At 45.4% G+C, this 15,679-nt stretch overlaps 1 protein-coding gene across 1 annotated transcript in view; it reads right to left on the bottom strand.

Moving 5' to 3' along the window:
- The window catches only part of LOC140555826 (uncharacterized), an 80,609-nt gene that overhangs the window by 4,376 nt on the left and 60,554 nt on the right, over positions 1-15,679 (bottom strand). The window lies entirely within an intron of this gene.

The following is a 15,679-nucleotide window of genomic DNA, read 5'->3' on the forward strand; positions in this document are numbered from 1 at the left end:
CATGATCCAGCTGAAAACAGTTCCCATTGTCTCACACACACACACACACACACACACACACACACACACACACACACACACACTCTCTCACACACACACCTCTCACACACTCAAGCCCTTTAGCCTTGCTCTTTGTAGAGCTGACTGCTCATCCTCTCTCCCTTTGTTTATCTTCCGCTGCCCGTCCTCCTGGGCATTGGAGGAGGGGGGGGGGGCTTCCTGTGGAGGGACTCTTAAATTACCGACACGGAGCAGACCGGAGCTACCTGCAGCTACCAGGTCAAGAGGGAAACCACCACCCACAGCAGGGAGAGAGAGAGTTAGTGACTGGTACAGGGATTGAAGCCTAGGTATAGACCACCCCAGTGTAATCTGGGCCAGTCCCACCCTGCAGCTAAAGGCAATGTGACAAGCCCTGCTAGCCCGTGAGCTGTTTATCGTACCTTAGCCCTTTTTAATCAGATACATTACACGTCCAAATGTTTGTGGACACCCCTTCCCAGGACTAATACACATGACTCATGAAGGAGGGGTATAAAGCCCCCCCCCAGCATTTAGCAATGAGTTTAAGGTGGTAGTAACTTCAGGCTCCTGCAGATGGCGCTGCATGAGGAAGATCAGGCTATAAATTCATAGATTGAGAGGAGGTGGTACAGTGCAGTGAGGGTCTTGTTGGATGTGGGGAAACAGGTCGCAAAGCAGACGCGGTTCATGATTGGCTAAAAGGAGTGGCTGCAATTGGGCGTGACCAAAGACCACCAAAGACCACAGTGTGAAGGAAGCAGCTGAATCTGCAGGTGTGTGGAAGCTTACGGTCATACGGGTCTACCAGCAGTGGCAGAAATCCCAGCCTACAGAGATTCTCCTCATTCCTGAGTGTGAGCCATTCTGCTCCATATGTTGATGGTCTGCAGCTCCCTGTGGAGTGGTCTTTCAGGAACTGGTGGTGAAGGACCTTTAGAAGCAGTTCCTGCCTGAAGGGCAGAGTTGACTTTCCCAGAGTAAATAAACACTGAACAGTAGGCTCTGTGAGATGACTGAGCTCTACTGTTGAAGCTCCTGGACGACCTGGTGCAGGTAATGCATGACGCTCAGATGGGCTCCAGCTGCTGCTCTCCACCATCTCTGATCTGCTGCTCCTGCTTCACTTCACCTCACTGCACCACTCTCAAAGTGTAAGTGTGAGGAGGTGGAGAGATAACAGTAAGGTGTGTATGTGGGGGGGTGATGGTGGTGGTGGTGGTGGTGGGGGGGGTTGTGGTTAAGATAGCATCTGCACTGTCGGCTAACTGTCTGGGACTCTCTCTCACTTATTCTCAAGTGAAGAATCATGATTATTCTAATGACTCAATAAATGCTATGAATTATTCAGTAACTAATATTAATTATTGGGCGTCTACTATTAACTATTCAAGATTTACTATAAATGATTCCGTATCCACTATGAATTATTTAGTGTCTATTCTAAAGTGTCCACTATAAATTACTCAGTAATTAATATGAATAATTCTGTACCTACTATAAATGGTCGTCACTACTATTAATTATTCATTATCTACTATGAATTATTCAGTATCTAATATAAATGATTCATTTTCTAAGTTATTGAGTATCTACTATAAATTATTTAGTATTTAATCTACATGATCCAGCATCCACTATGAGTTATTCAGTATCTACTATAAATCACTCAGTGTTTACAATGAATTTTTTCGCTATTAACTGTTTAGTATTCATAATTATTTTTTAGTATCCACTATTAATGATTCAGTATCCACTTTGAATTTTACATATCTATTATCTAATATAATCTATTCAGTATGTATTATAATAGATTCAGTATCTTCTATAAATAATTCAGTATGTACTGTAAATGATTCAATATCTCCTATAAATGATTCCGTTTGTACTATACATGATTCAGTATATTTTATAAAGTGATTCGGAATGTAGTATAAATGATTCAGTATCTTCTATAAATGATTCAATATGTACTATAAATGATTCAGTATGTTCTATAAATGATTCAGGATCTTCTATAAATGATTCAGTATGTACTATAAATGATTCAGTACCTTACTATAAATGACTCAGTTTGTACTATACATGATTCAGTATATTTTATAAAGTGATTTTGTATGTAATATAAATGATTCAGTATCTTCTATAAATAATTTACTATGTTCTAAAAATGATTCAGTATGTACTGTAAATTATTCTGTATCTTCTATAAATGATTTACTATCTTCTATAAATGATTCAGTATGTACTATACATGATTCAGCATCTTCTACAAATGATTTACTATCTTCTATAAAAGATTCAGTATGTACTATAAAGGATTCAGTATCTTCTATAAATGACTCACTATCTTTTATAAATGATTCAGTATCTTCTATAAATGAATGTACTATGGTGTTTACAGTAGCTGTGAAACTAATATGTAAGCGGTACAGTTTTGACAGTGAGGACCTGAAGTAAAGATTCACATGCCTTAGATCTTTGGGATAACCCAAACACACTTACCCCAAAGTCAAAGCACATGTTCTGCAGCACACACTGAGGGCCCACCTCTGTCAAAACAGCGAGTTCATGAGTCTGAGTGTACTACAGTGTTCTGCAGGTATTTAGTTACAGCAGGGAAGTGAGACTTCAAAACAACGCAAACAATAGAGCTCATCTTGCTATTGTATGGAGCCGTGTCAGCAGTGGGGTGATTAGAGCTGTCATGTGGTGTGTGGGGATGTCATGTGGTTCCTCCCACCCACACACCCATGCTATACCTGGTTAATATGTGGTTTGATGGTCAGAAAGAGGATCCTGACTAACTGCTTCTCATTTTCCAGTTTCTTACAGTACTGCACCTTCCAGCTCAGAGATGAATACCCATGGAGCTCTAAACAGCCTCAGTCAATATTCACTCAGGTCTCCACGCCTGTGGTGTGTGAAGCTGTCCAGTGGTGTGTGGAACTGTCTAGTGGTGTGTGAGGCTGTCGTCTGACAGGTGGAGCTGTCCTATAGTGTGTGTAGCTGTCTTGTGGTGTGTGGAACTGTCCTGTGGTGTGCAGAGATGTCTTGTGGAGTGTTGACAGGTCCTGTGGTGTGTGGAACTGTCTTGTGGACTGTGGAACGGTTGTCTGGTTAGTGGAAATGTACAGATCTGTCCTATGGTGTGCAGACCGTCCTGTGTTGTGTGTGGAGCTGTCCTGTGGTGTGTGGAGCTGTCCTGTGGTGTGTGGAACTGTCCTGTGGTGTGTGGAGCTGTCTTGTGGTGTGTGGAACTGTCCTGTGGTATGCAGACCTGTCCTGTGGAGTGTTGACAGGTCCTGTCCTACAGATCTGTCCTATGGTATGCAGACCTGTCTTGTGGTGTGTGGAACTGTCCTATGGTGTGTGGAACTGTCCTATGGTGTGTGGAACTGTCCTGTGGTGTGTGGAACTGTCCTGTGGTGTGCTGAGCTGCCCTTTGTGGTGGAGGGTGTTTTTTAGTGTGTGGAACTGTCCTGTGAGGCACAGATCCGTCCTTCCTTGTGGTGTGTGGAACTGTCCTGTGGTGTGCAAAGCTGTTGTGATGTGTGGCCCAGTCCTGCAGTCCTATGTGGGAATGTCCTGGGGTATATTAAATTGACCGGTGGTGTGCGGAGCTGTCTTTTGGTATAAGGAACGGTCATGCTGTGTGTGCGGCTATCTACTGGTCGGTGGAACTGTATACGGTGTATACAACTGCCTATGTACCGAACTGCTTCTCAATTCCCGCTGATTAGAGAACCAACTCCAGCGCCTGTGAGCAGAGAGGGTGAAGGGCCTTGCTCAAGGGCCCAACAGTGGCAGCTTGCCGAGCCCGGGTATCGAACCCACAACCCTGTCATCATCAATAGCCCGGAGCTCTAACCGCTGAGAGACCACCACTTCCCCCGAATGTGACCTGATGTGATGTTATGTGACCAATTTGTGCAGAATTAGCTAAAGAACTCTTTTTGACACTGGCTGATGCTCCTTCCAGCTCCACACCACCCAGCCCAGAGAACAGAGCCCACTCAAAGGCTCCAAGCCTGACCACAGCGGAAGTGAGCGACAGCCTCAGCCTCAATCTTCACTCATCATATCTCACACATGCCACACTGCCCTGTCCGTCGTCACTTCAGACCTCAGCTATTCAGTTGAAATCCTGCTCCTGGTCTTGGATCTTGATTCCAATAAACTTGGCATTCAAATGATCAGCCTGTTCAGAGTGGTGGGTCTGCAGTAAGATAATACCCCAACAGAAGTGCTGAGAGAACCCCTGAGAGCTGCTCTGCTCTGGCTGTCTGAGAAGCTGTGAGTCCTGCCTTTACAGTTCGAAGACAATGACTGGCAAATTTCACAAATAAAATTAGGACCCATGAAAACCTTTGTCTTTTTGAACAACATCTACAGATCTGGAGATCTGATCTTCTTGTGATCAGCACTGAGAGATGAAGGTGATCTAACTAAACTCACACACCTGAAGAAACGTCTTCAATCATCATTATTAAAATAGAATTAATAGAAATGTAAAATCTATAAAAGTTTAACCCCCACATTTATCACTCCTTCAGATGTGTAGAATCAGACTCAGCTGCAGAACATCAGCTGCAGATGATCAGAACATGGTTGGAGAGGAATATTCTGGAGGAGTCTGGAGTCTTATTTAAACCTCAGACGTTTAGTCTGGTCTGCTCTGGATTGATGGTTGAAGTGAGGGGTGAAGAAGATCACCATCATGGTCAGATCCAGAGAGCTCTCTGAGGCCTTCAGAAAGAAGGGTGGAGATGCAGAGGAGTCAGATGGAAGGAGGTTAAGATCTCAGAACAGTTAGAGATCAGCCACTGTTCCACTGTCCACTACATAATTTACAAGTGGAACAGCTGACCAGCATGACCAGATCAGACCGTCCCAGTAAGTTCAGCCCAAGAGCAGAACCTCAAGATGAGTAAAGCAGTCTCCGACAACCCGAAAAGGTCGTCCTGGTAGTACGCAGCTCTTCAGGACAGTCAGGAGGGTTTCCTCCTTGCACACCTCCAGAAAGATTAGACTTGTTTGGTCTCTTTCTGATGGTAGATGCTGGACTTTGAGCTCCTGTGATGCCACTTTAAGGGTGTTGGAGACGAGGGCAGCAAAAATGACTACTTTGAGATCTTCCCAGACTCCTCTGCATCTACAACCTTCTTTCTGAAGGCCTCAGAGAGCTCTATGAATCTGGCCATAGAGCTTCCTCAGGGTTTTTAATGGGGTGTCCTCATTTTTGTCACATGGCTGTGCTCTTTGGAAGAGCATGGTGAGTAAAGCAAGGCTTCATTGCCGGCTTTAAGCCAACCGTGTTTCAGTTTAGTAAACGGTAAAGGCATGAAGGGATGACCTACGCAGCTGAAGTATCCAAATTACCCATTATCTCGCAGGCTGCATTCTGAAAAGTGCTCAAGTTCCCTTCATTCCCTCACACTGAGGAAGTGTCTTCAACACCGGTGAGAAATCTGCCCCCTCTCCACACTCGACAGGTACAGGTGAGCATTCAGCACAACCCGTTCCAGCACAAAGACACTGTGTGAGGCCACATGATGGTGCCGTGGTCGCGGTGTGTGTTGACACAGTAAAGGATGAATGTGAAAAGGCAGGTTCTCTTACGTCCAGCTGACGCACAAGAGCTGACAGATACCAACACAGAGAAACACAAACAAACAGCGGCACACTTTATGTCCAAATATTTTTGGACACCCCTTCTAATGAATGCATTCAGCTTCTTTAAGTTGCACCCATTGCTGACACAGATGTTGCCAATGCAATAAAATCTGCTTATCTGCTCTCTTCAGGAGCAGATAAGCATAAACCTAAAGCATAAAGCCCCCCAGCATTGAGCTGTGGAGCAGTGGAAGAGCTGTGTTCTCTGGAATGATGGTGGTGGAGCTCCATCCAGTGCTTTTGGATGAGGCAAGTTGGGGAATCTAATGCTTACTAATGCTCGTGTAAGTGAATGCAATCAAATCCTCACAGCCTCAGAGCCTTCTTCTCTGGACAGTAGAGACAGTTACTCCAACAGAAGCAGGATCAACTCTTTAAATACCCTTGATTTCAGAAGGAATAATGAATGAGCAGGTGTCCCAATACTTTTGTCCATATAGTGTTGCCAGGTCAGTAGGTTGCCTTATGCAGGAAAAATGAACGGACACTTGCGTCCCACCTCCTCACCTCCTGTGAGAACAGCGCATGTGATACACTACATGGACAAAAGTATTGGGACACCTGTTCTTTCATTGTTTCTTCTGAAATTAATGGTGTTAATCAGAGTTTCTCCTGCTTTTGTTGGAGGAACTGTCTCAACTGCCCAGAGAAGGAGGCTTTATGATAGATTTTGTAGGAGAATTGCTGTGAGGATTTGATTGCATTGTTAGTGAGGTCAGGATGTTGGATGATGATCACCACCCCAACCTCATCATCCCCAATTCCTCCCGAACTCATCCCAAAAGTACTGGATGGAGCTCCACCACCATCATTCCAGAGAACATAGTTCTTCCACTGCTCCACAGCTCAATGCTGGGGGGCTTTATACCCCTCTATAGCCCACGCCTGGCATTATTAGGCAGCATGGTGCTGATAGGCTCATGTTTATTTATCTGCTCCTGCAGAGAGTCCTATTCTTTTGGCAGTACTTCTCTACATTTGGACATACCGCTGTACTTGTGTCACATTATGCACTCACACACACACAGTAAAAAGGCTCAGTGGTATCAGTGGTATCTAAATTGACCCGACGCAGCGATGCTATCAGCGCCGGGCCGTTGTGTTTGTGCTGAGTGTGCGGTGTGGAGTAATAATAATAAGGGCTAACGGGCGGAGACGACCCACCATGCATAACCAGGAAGCGCTGCTCTTTTTCAGGAGCACCGAAGCATGCAGCTATGCTGTGTATGTGTGTGTAGTTGTGTGTGTGGCGACTGAAGTGGATGGGTGGAGACCATCATTGTAGGTTAATGATGGCTGAACACTCAGCTATCCCACAAACACAGTGGCCATAGTGCTCAAGACGTGTTCAGATCCAGAATACTGACCACCGCCTGACCCGTATACGGGTCCTCCAAAGGGTTCCTTCAGTGATGCCATAGAAGAACCAGCACCAGATTGGTGGAAATTGGCCAAGAACCTTTATAAACACTTTGCTAAGCCTTTAAAGGGTTCTTCAGACACCCCAGGATGGTTCCACACACCATGGGATGGATCTCCTTTGCCAAAAAATGGTTCTTCATGGAGGCCAATGTGGTTCTTCTACGGCACTGCTCAAAGACACATTGTATAGAACATCAATGGAGCAAAATGGGACAAAAAGGGTATTAAAGTACAGGGTTGTAGCATTGAACCAAGCTGCCCAGCAGTAGCAGGACACATGGAGGGCCACAGCTGGACCACCCAGCCCTGGAGAACGTGTCATGCATTACCTGGTATCGTGATACTGGATTTGGCAAGACTGCTATTGCAGAAGATGTCCATGTTAATATGCAAATGAGGCCTTTAACCAATCACAGCGTGTTTTTACTGCATGCTATGAGCATCCTGACCAATCAGAGCTCCAGCTGAGATGTTTCTGTGGATGCTCAGATGAATCAAGGTGTTTCCAGACCCAATAACTGTCTTCTTAAGGTGTCCACCGTATAAACCCATGCAACAAAAACACAAAAGACCCTCAAACCATGCGTGGTCAAGGGTCTTCGTTAACCCCCCCCCACCAACAACCCCACCCCACCCCACCCCACTCCCTACTCAGTTACACATACCTGCACTCATCCGGAGCAGCAGCTACAGCTTAAATCCCTTCAGAGTCCTTTAGTCCTCCAGCAACTACACAGAGCAGGTGGCTCCACCACAACTCTGAGTCAAGCTCTCTCTCTCTCTCTCTCTCTGCCTCTCTCTCTCTCTCTGTATTTCCAGTCATGTGGCCGTTCATGGGGCTCCACCTCCAGCTTGGCTCACAGTACAAGAGAGAATGCACGTGGGTGCTGCTCATTCAGAGAGAGAGAGCACACACACACACACACACACACAAATACGTCCCCTATTGTGCCACTCATGCACACTGAGCATGCTCAGACGACATGCTACGGTTCAGTCAGACTGACTGGAAACCCACAGAGAGCCCAGTCCAGCAGGGATGGGCGTGGCTTGCGTGGCTACTCCAGTTTCACATTTCTGAACTCGTCCTAGTGTCCGTTTACTTAATTGAGTATTGGAATAAAGCAGGGGTTCCCAAAGTCAGTCCAGAGGGGTTCATTCTCCTCGTTAGCTAACGAACATGACCCTGTATCTCCAAAACAACACTTTTACATGAGAAGGAAAAAGTATCTTTATTCCAGACTTTATTCCAGGTCATTTTGGAGCATTCCTATTGGTCCACTTAAGTCTGGTGTTGATTATGAGGAAAATATGAACAACGACAAAAATGGAGATAGAAGGTTTTGTTCCGACAGCATGGATGTGCTTGGTCAGGTGTGCCGGTCAACTCCACCCATCTGCGAGTTCTCCGTTTCCTACAAATACCAGAGCTTCACCAACACGCAGAAACCACGTCCTCTAATTCCGCTTAAAACCTGAGACACATCCACCCAAATCTGGAAATTCTGACCTCATTTTTTAAAGAATGGAGAATTTTCCTCGACGCAGGTGAAACAGCCCCACCTGAAGGACACTGAGTAACACTTATCACATATACTCCGCCCACATCCTACTAAACCCCACCCACTTCTATAAAACCTGTGAATAAGAATGTAAAGGTATTATTATTATTATTATTATTATTATTATATTTTAAAGTGACATTTAGAAAGAGAGCGAGAGAGAGAAAGAGAGAGAGAGAGGGGGGGAGAGCGAGAGAGAGTGAGAGAGAGAGGGAGAGAGAGAGAGGGAGAGGGAGAGAGTCAGAGAGAAAGAGAGAGAGATAAAGAGAGAGAGAGAGAGCGAGAGAGAGCGAGAGAGAGAGAGAGAGAGAGAGAGAGAGAGAGAGAGAAGGAGAGAGAGGGAAAGAGAGAGTCAGAGAGAGAGAGAGGGGGGGAGAGCGAGAGAGAGTGAGAGAGAGAGGGAGAGAGAAAGAGACATGGAGCGAGAGAGAGGGAGAGAGAGAGAGGGAGAGGGAGAGAGAGAGAGGGAGAGGGAGAGAGAGTCAGAGAGAAAGAGAGAGAGAGAGATAAAGAGAGAGAGAGAGAGAGAGAGAGAGAGAGAAGGAGAGAGAGGGAAAGAGAGAGTCAGAGAGAGAGAGAGAGAGAGGGAGAGGGAGAGAGTCAGAGAGAAAGAGAGAGAGAGAGAGATAAAGAGAGAGAGAGAGAGAGGGAGAGGGAGAGAGTCAGAGAGAAAGAGAGAGAGAGATAAAGAGAGAGAGAGAGAGAGAGAGAGAGAGAAGGAGAGAGAGGGAAAGAGAGAGTCAGAGAGAGAGAGAGAGAGAGAGAGAGAGAGAGAGAGAGAGAGAGTGTGAGAGAGAGTGAGAGAGAGAGAGAGAGAGAGAGAGAGAGAGTGTGAGAGAGAGAGAGTGAGAGAGAGAGAGAGTGTGTGAGAGAGAGAGAGAGAGAGAGAGAGAAGGAGAGAGAGGGAAAGAGAGAGTCAGAGAGAGAGAGAGAGAGAGAGAGAGAGAGAGAGAGAGTGTGAGAGAGAGTGAGAGAGAGAGAGAGAGAGAGAGAGAGAGAGAGTGTGAGAGAGAGAGAGTGAGAGAGAGAGAGAGTGTGAGAGAGAGAGAGAGAGATAGCTGTCAGTATATTTTCCAGTTCCACTGAAACATCACAGCCTTTACTGTTTTATAAATGGGTGAACTGTACAGTACCTCTCTCTCTCTCTCTCTCTCTCTCTTTCTCTCACTCTCTCTCTCTCTCTCTCTCTCTAATGAAAGGACAAAAGCCATGGCTGAGGCTCATGCATGCCTGACATCTGCCCACTAATTAATTATTAATACAGCGATGGCATCCCTGCCATTACTTATAAGCATGTGCGCTGCCCACTGACTGGAACAGCCACAACAACAGACGCACTGAAAAAGCCCCCTCCTTCCACCCCCCAACACCCCCTCACCCCCCCACCCAGTGTACAGTAGTACACTGCAGGTGTATAGGTAACGAGTGGCGATGGAGAGAAGGAGAGGATCCGCAGACGTTTACAGTAGTGGGCATCTGTGTGGGTGGGGGTGTGAGGTCAGTACTCCTGCCTCTCCACAGGCTGAGCGAGAGAGTGCGCGAGAGAGAGAGAGAGAGAGCGAGAGAGAGAGAGAGAGCGAGAGAGCAGGAAATCTGAGCTTTGCTCTTTCTGGATGGGCGACTGGCAGGGGGAGCACTCCCAGGACTCTGCTGCCGCGACACACTCCAATCCAAACCCAGCATCTTCTATCAGAGGAAGATCTCTACTGGATGAAGGAGAAGAGGGGGTGCAAAGGCTTAAAGTGAAAGCTGGTCTCTGAACCCAAAACATGCTGTGTGAATCAGACAAAACATGTCTGGTGTCTGAATGGGACTTCTTTCCTAACGTTAGACTGTGTTTATCTGGCGTTCAGTAGATGGAAGTGATAAACCAGGAGCCTCAAACTCAGCAGTGGCTCAGTGGTTAGAGCTCCGGGCTATTGAGGACAGGGTTGTGGGTTTGATACCCGGGCTCGGCAAGCTGCCACCCTCTCTGCCTCCCCCTCCACCTAAACTGAGCTGGAAAACAGGCCAATTCCAAAATCCCCAAAACTGTTACATCACAGTCTTGACTCATTAATATTTAAACCCCCAACATTTACATAAACCCAGTCCACTAGAGGAAGCCCTGCTAGCGCTAAAGCTGCGACGCAGTCAGTGGTGGTTCTAGCTTGCATGTCATCCTTTCTGCACCAGTCTGCACTATTATTTAAAGATATTTCGAATAGACAATAAATAATCATTAAACTATAGAAATATTTAAACATAAACAAAACTAACTATGAATATTTAAAAAGTCATCATTTCTAATATATAATTAATAACCGGGTGTCATTATGACCAGAGGATCGCTAGTTCAAATCCCGGTCATGCTGCTAGCCAATGGCAGCTGGGGTCCTGAAAGAGTACCTTTGGAAGGGAAGTCAAAAAAGTAAGCAGGTGCTAGGTTATAGCTCCAATCTCCAGAAGGTTCTCCGCAAACACAGACTGCTTTATCAAACATGGTTCTTTAGGAAACCTTGATTTTCTGCTCCAACACAATCTTGGCAATTAGCTAATCAGCTGGATGTGAGAGCGTCTTCCCGTAATTAACTCTATATAACATTAGAATAAACGCAAGTAAACATAAAGTCAGTGGTCAGTGAAAGTGTCTACCTGTAATTAACTCTATATAACATTAGAATAAACGCAAGTAAACATAAAGTCAGTGGTCAGTGAAAGTGTCTACCTGTAATTAACTCTATATAACATTAGAATAAACCCAAATAAACATAAAGTCAGTGGTCAGTGAGAGTGTCTACCTGTAATTAACTCTATATAACATTAGAACAAACCCACATAAACATAAAGTCAGTGGTAAGTGAGAGCGTCTACCTGTAATTAACTCTATGTAACATTAGAATAAAACCAAATAAATAAAGTCAGTGGTCAGTGAGAGTGTCTACCTGTAATTAACTCTATATAACATTAGAATAAACCCAATTAAACATAAAGTCAGTGGTCAGTGAGAGCGTCTACCTGTAATTAACTCTATATAACATTAGAATAAACCCACATAAACATAAAGTCAGTGGTCAGTGAGAGCGTCTACCTGTAATTAACTCTATATAACATTAGAATAAACCCAAATAAACATAAAGTCAGTGGTCAGTGAGAGTGTCTACCTGTAATTAACTCTATATAACATTAGAATAAACACACATAAACATAAAGTTAGTGGTCAGTGAGAGCGTCTACCTGTAATTAACTCTATATAACATTAGAGTAAACACAAATAATCATAAAGTAATTGGTCAGTGAGAGTGTCTACCTGTAATTAACTCTATATAACATTAGAATAAACCCAATTAAACATAAAGTCAGTGGTCAGTGAGAGCGTCTACCTGTAATTAACTCTATGTAACATTAGAATAAACCCAAATAAACATAAAGTCAGTGGTCAGTGAGAGTGTCTACCTGTAATTAACTCTATATAACATTAGAATAAACTCAAATAAACATAAAGTCAGTGGTCAGTGAGTGTCTACCTGTAATTAACTCTATATAACATTAGATTAAACCCACATAAACATAAAGTCAGTGGTCAGTGAGAGTGTCTACCTGTAATGAACTCTATATAACATTAGAATAAACCCAAATAAACAAAGTCAGTGGTCAGTGAGAGCGTCTACCTGTAATTAACTCTATATAACATTAGAATAAACCCAAATAAACAAAGTCAGTGGTCAGTGAGAGCGTCTACCTGTAATTAACTCTATATAACATTAGAATAAACCCAAATAAACAAAGTCAGTGGTCAGTGAGAGCGTCTACCTGTAATTAACTCTATATAACATTAGAATAAACCCAAATAGACATAAAGTCAGTGGTCAGTGAGAGTGTCTACCTGTAATTAACTCTATATAACATTAGAATAAACCCAAATAAACATAAAGTCAGTGGTCAGTGAGAGTGTCTACCTGTAATTAACTCTATATAACATTAGAATAAACCCAAATAGACATAAAGTCAGTGGTCAGTGAGAGTGTCTACCTGTAATTAACTCTATATAACATTAAACGAACGGTCATTGGAGACTGCAGTGAGATTCCTTCAGCAGAAAGCAGCGTCACACTCTCTGCAGCATGTAAACACAACAAGCTCATGTTTCCGTTTTCTTTGTTGTTGAAAACAATCATAGCTGAAGTTGCCGTCAGCAGTGTGACAGAACCCGCCCCTCCCGCAACCCCCCCCCCCCCCCCCCCCACCTTAGCCTGGGTGTACGTGTTTCGCTGGGCCTGTCAGACATGGGAAATGGGATCTGCTTTGATGTGGAGCCAAACCTTCTGTGACACAGCTTGAGAAAGTGTGCAGATTCGAACAGGCAGCGACGGGGCCACCAGCTGGAAGGACCTGCCTGGCTCGCCTTTTGTTAAGCCGTCCCCAGGCACGGCATTAGTGCGAGATCACACACACTCACACACACAACTGATTTTGCACGCAACACTGGAGGTGAGACAGGAAAGGCCCAGCTTCATTCCTCTGTCTCGGTTTTCCCTCGGACCTCCTGCGTCATTTCTCTGCATATGCAATGCTTCAACAGAGCGGTCCACGTAGGGATGGGGGACCTGATCAGTATCACAAGCAATTACAACACTACATTTACATGAACAGCATTTAACACACGCTCGTATCCAGAGCGACCTACAGACGTGCTTCAATGACCATTTAGTCCATAGCAGCACTGAGTCCAGAAAAGTATTGGGACACCTGCTTATTTACTAGATACTAGATTTTGGAGCGTTAGCGAGGTCAGGATGTTGCATGATGATCACCACCACCACCCCACCTCATCATCCCCAACTCCCCAACTCATCCCAAAAGTACTGGATGAGCTCCACCACCACCATCATTCCAGAGAACACAGTTCTTCCACTGCTCCACAGCTCAATGCTGGGGGGCTTTATACCCCTACTAGCCTCTACTAGCCTGGTGCCAATAGGCCAATGTTTATTTATCTGCTCTTGCAGAGAGTCCGTACACCTCTACCGGGACTAGATGTACATTAGCACATCTGTATCAGCAATGGGTGCCACTTAAAGTAGCTGAATTCATTAATTAGTAGGGGTGTCCACAAACATTTGGACACATAGGGTACCTCAGGCCTTGATACTCAGACTTTGCAGTTCGGACGCCCAGGAGAGGTTCATTCCACCACTTTGGGTCCAGAACAGAAGAGTCTAGAGGCTTGTGTCTTCCATAAGTCTTGAAGGATGGTGGGTCAAGCTCTAAGAGCCGAGCTCTTAGTGCGGACTGCTTGTTGACTATTGCCAGTAGATGGGGAGGAGCTGGTCCATTTTGGGCTTCGTAGGCCAGTGCCTACAGGAAGCGTAGTGTAGAGGACACCATAGAGGACTGATATACTGTAGATGAATACAGCATGTATGAATACCCAGCATACACACTCAGGTGTCACCAAACGTCTGATGGACAGCGCATCAGCTCATTAGCGTCATCGCTGGCTCGGAGTCAGCGCCTCCCACTCCTTCATGACTCAGACGACTGGAGGGTTACTGCAACGCCTGGCCCGTCGGTTCAGATGAGTAGGAGTCTCGAGGGAGGAAAGCACTGGAACAAGTGGATCATGGTGACGTTGGCTCATAAACAAATTGCTTCCCTGGTTAGAGGGTTTGTGTTTGTGACGGTCAGGGTTGTTTATGGGATGTTTACTGATGTGGTATGTGAAGACTTCAATCATGGAAAGGTCGTAGGGTTTCTGTGTTCCAGCATCTGACTCGTGAGCTCGTGAACTGCTCGACACTGAGGGTTGGTAAATAGTGGGCTGCCTCAGCTGGGACAGTCTTAGCCTAAGTATTGGGAAGCTTCCATTGTGGCTTATGTGAACAGCAGTGGACCTGCTTTCGCGGTCACCATGACAACATCATGTTAGTGCCCCATTACCATGATTGAAATCTCCAAGAAGTTTGTGGACACCAGCTACTTCACGTTGCACCCATTGCTAACATACCGCATATTACACAGCTTGTTTAGTCAACCTAATGCCAGGCGTGGGCTAGAGGGGGTATAAAGCACCCCAGCACTGAGCTTTGGAGCCATGGTAGAGCTGCCCAGAACCCTACATGACATCACAGCTCACCATGACATCATTTCACCATTGACCTGATGGATGTGTGGGCATGGCCTCAGCTGGCCTTTGACTGAAAGGGCCTGTGGGCGTCCATCGGGCAGTCATCAGCGCACTATACAGCACTGTGCTCAAATGACCCGACACAAAGGTCAGCACACACACACACACACACACTGCCGCATTCACAAACCGTAAGTTCATCTGGGCAAAGACTCGCCGCTCACAGGAACAAGGCCGGCCTTTCATTCTCCAGCGGCCTGGCACACTGCCAACCATGATCCAAGCCAATTGATCGAGTCCCGGTGCGCCCTGTCACAGTCCATACAATCCCAGGCGTGGACGACAGGTCAGAGATGAGACGGCACTTTTCACAGTGTCCCACGTGTCTCTCATCTGGCAGCTGTTCTTTATATTGTGTCTGAAATCAAGAGGAGATCAAGGAACTCTCCTCTCGCCTCTCCTGTCCAGGGAAGAAGGCTTTCTACTAGAGTTTGGATAGGGATGTGTCCCAAAACTTTTGTCCATATTGTGTATCTCGCTGCTGTGAAATAAAAAGCATGCATCTCCACAGTTGTAGCTGCTTCTGTTCACTGTGTATCTAATTCTGGATGAATAGACCAATAGAAATGCTCCAAATTATTTGGAAGATACTCTTTATTTTACATTGACTTCCATTCAAAGCTAAGAACCATGAGACCTTCTCCTGTAAGGTCGCATTTCTGGAGCTACATGTTTTCCATATGGAGTTCTCTGCTGTTGCACAAAAACCTGTATCTCCATATTTGCTGTTTTTCCACTTTCTGTCCCTCTGTCTGTCTGTCTGTCTGTCGGTCTGTCGGTCTGTCGGTGTGTCTGTCTGTCTGTCGGTGTGTCTGTCTGTCTGTCGGTCTGT

The sequence above is a fragment of the Salminus brasiliensis genome, chromosome 5 (genome assembly GCF_030463535.1).
Source record: "Salminus brasiliensis chromosome 5, fSalBra1.hap2, whole genome shotgun sequence".
In the NCBI taxonomy this organism is placed as follows: Eukaryota; Metazoa; Chordata; class Actinopteri; order Characiformes; family Bryconidae; genus Salminus; species Salminus brasiliensis.